The 3,426-nt window shown below is 45.3% G+C and overlaps 1 pseudogene; it reads right to left on the reverse strand.

Moving 5' to 3' along the window:
- Positions 1-871: 871 nt before the first annotated feature.
- LOC114887540 lies at positions 872-3,118 on the reverse strand (annotated as a pseudogene).
- Between the last annotated feature and the right edge of the window lie 308 nt (positions 3,119-3,426).

A 3,426-nucleotide genomic window follows, 5' to 3' on the forward strand; every position in this document is an offset into this window, starting at 1 on the left:
CAGGTGAGTGAAGGGACACGTTACAATAGGAGGCCCAGCTCCTGTCGGTTCTCACCTGCCCCCACTTCCCTTTCCTCTGACAGGATGGCCAAGCCCGGGTTGCCTAATCTTTCACGAGGCCCGGCTCCTCCAGAACATCTTGAGCCTTTAGAACATGGTCAAATTGGATTCTACACATTCACTTAAATAGTAAAAGTAAAATTTGGAAGAATGAAGAGGCTGACACAGTAGCACAATATGGTTTTGGTTTAAGAGCAGCTTAAAAATGAACAAAAAGGAAACCTTTCATGCAGACACATCAGGTGGCATAAAACAATCGGCAATTTAATACCATGGGAGCACTGTTAGCCATTCTCTCACTCCCCACTCGCGGGCCTGACTGTGCCCCAAGGGCAGCATTGGCTCTAGGGTCACAGCTCCAAGCCTCTGGCCCCCGGGGAAAAGCCCTTTCTCACCATCCTCCAGCTGACCCCTCCTAAAGAAAAGCCCAGGTCTCAAAAGAATGACCAATGCAGGTGCCCTCCGTACAGCACTTAACTACCACTTTCACTCCCTCCCCAACCAGTTGGGATATAAGATGCCATCTGATTGGAATATGAAAATTAAAGCATTTCTCTAATAACACAGTACCATTGATGATATCTCCATAGATTTTCTAGTCCAAATGTGTGTAAATATATAATAAACTATATGAGAGTATATAATATATATAATTTCTATAAATTATATATATATATATATATATATATATATATATATATATATATATAAAAGATACTTTCTATCGCCATGACCACGCCATCCCAAGCCTCAAGGCAGTGTACAGATCGTAGCAAAGCCTGGGAGCCTCTCCTCGCAGGGTGCATGGGGCTCACTTCATAAGCCGCACAGCAGTCCAGTCTGTCTTTTCATCAGTCCTCCTCTCTTCTCTTCGCTTCAGCTTGGTTTTATGCAGACAATGACTCTGATGGATTTGCACTTGTGCTAGTGCTTGGGAAAGGTCCACGCAGGAATGGGCACAGTCACGTGATGAGTAAGATGGCATCATCCCCCCAAATAAACTAAAACAAAACAAAAATTAAAAAAAACAGGACTAGAAAACTCAATTTTTTGGACATATCTAGAAAAGGGGACAAGAACAGTAGTCGTTTGTTCTCCCCATGGAGATAGGAATGAAGAGGGAGGAGGGGAGGGGGAGTTGATTTCTTCTGTTCACAGTAGAATGGTTGGAGGGGATTCTTCAGAGTTTTTCAGGGGAGGGACCCAAATGTAGTGCCCAGACTGGTCCTCAATGATTTCTTTGATTTTGTTTTAAATCTCTTCCAGTGAGTCACCCTGTACAATGGCTGTGAAGTATTCTTCAAACTCCTGCTCCAGTTCCATGGCTTTGTCATAGGTCTTATTTGCTTGTTCATACCTCTGCCGTCAGTTCATTTCCATAAGCACTTCAATGGACTTGGGCTTGATGAAAATGGCAATGGGATAAAGTTGTGACTGGTGCAGCCTCTTGATAGCATTGCCAGAAACATCTAAGATGCAGTGCTTGCCCCTCTCCCCAACTCCCTTCACTGACTAGATGCTGGTCCCATAGAGATTATCACTGAATTGGCCTGCCTCAATGAACTTGTCCTGAATATACTTCTCCATCTGTTCTCGGGAGACCACAAAGTGGTAGTCTTGCCCATCCACTTCATCATCACGCTGAGGCCAGGTAGTATGTTGTACACAAAATCCAAATTTATGCGGGAACTCCGAAATCAGGTCATCGTTGACTCTGTCCTTCATTGGGCCCAGGATGATGACAGGCCTTGCATAGTGAATTTCTTGCTGTGTCACTGGCTCATATGACAAAATAGCATCCTCCTGTCCTTTGGAACTGCTTTCACTGTCACTGGTGTTGGACGTCACTCCCTGTTACTGTAAGCTGCTCTCCTATACCATGTTTTCTTTGCTCTTGTAAAATGAAAACTTTTGAGAGAGGCGGAAATTCTTTTTATGTTTCGTGGTTTTTTTTTTTGACATCTTTATTGGAGTATAATTGCTTTACAATGGTATGTTAGTTTCTGCTGTATAACAAAGTGAATCAGCTATACATATACATATATCCCCATATCCCCTTCCTCTTGTGTCTTCCTCCCACCCTCCCCATCCCACCCCTCTAGGTGGTCACAAAGCACCAAGCTGACCTCCCTGTGCTATGTGGCTGCTTCCCACTAGCTATTTATTTTACATTTGGTAGTGTATATATGTCCATGCCACTCTCTCACTTCGTCCCAGCTTACCCTTCCCCCTCACTGTGTCCTCAAGTCCATTTTCTACACCTGCGTCTTTATTCCTGTCCTGCCCCTAGGTTCTTCAGAACCATTTTTTTTCTTTTTAGATTCCATACATATGTGTTAGCATATGGTATTTGTTTTTCTCTTTCTGACTTACTTCACTCTGTAAGACAGTCTCTAGGTCTATCCACCTCACTATAAATAATTCAATTTCGTTTCATTTTATGGCTGAGTAATATTCCATTGTATATATGTGCCACATCTTCTTTATCCATTCATCTCTCAACGGACACTTAGGTTGCTTCCATGTCCTGGCTATTGTAAACAGTGTTGCAATGAACATTGTGGTACATGACTCTATTTGAATTATGGTTTTCTCAGGGTATATGCCCAGTAGTGGGATTTCTGGGTCTATGGCAGTTCTATTTTTAGTTTTTTAAAGAACCTCCACACTGTTCTCCATAGTGGCTGATGGACCTGCTAGACACAATCATCCCCCTCCTGGCATGAAACTTCACGGTTTTCAGTAGAGCCCTTTCTTTCTTTTCCACCCTCTTCTTACTGGGGATCACACTGATTTGCTCACTTTCTCCGTGTGGGGTCACCAGTCTCACCTGCCACCACTCATCATCAGAGGCGTTAATGACAGTAGAATGTCACCAAAGGAGAAGCTGAGGCCTTGGCTTGGCAGGCAGCGGTCCCAAGTCTGGTCATAATCAAACAAGGCCCTGACATACAAGGACCTCTTCTCACTCGTTTGCATGGACCGACCCAGACCCAGAGCTCATGCTGCTGTTCATCATTTGCTCTTGCAAGTCATGTATCTTCGATTCAAAGCGACTGTATTCTGGTGCCATGTGGGAGTCCAGGTCTAGTGCTGAGAAAGTGTCAGCTCAGGCCGGCCCCTCTGTCTATCGCGGAAGACCACGGACCGAAAGCGGGGCATGTCTGGGGAGGGGAGGAGGAGGGGGAGGGGGATAGGAGGAGGGGAAGGGAGGAGGAGGAGTTGCCTAAGCACACGAGGCGGGAGGGGGGGAGGAAGGAGAGGCGCCCGCCACCCTCTGCCTCTCTCCCATTCTTATACTGCTTCCTGACCACTTTGTTTTAGTCTCATTTGCTGTCCCCTCCAGGTCCCCCTTCGTGACTTACC

This window comes from Monodon monoceros, unplaced genomic scaffold, assembly GCF_005190385.1.
Source record: "Monodon monoceros isolate NGI ecotype Baffin Bay Population unplaced genomic scaffold, NGI_Narwhal_1 Super_Scaffold_7, whole genome shotgun sequence".
NCBI lineage: Eukaryota > Metazoa > Chordata > Mammalia > Artiodactyla > Monodontidae > Monodon > Monodon monoceros.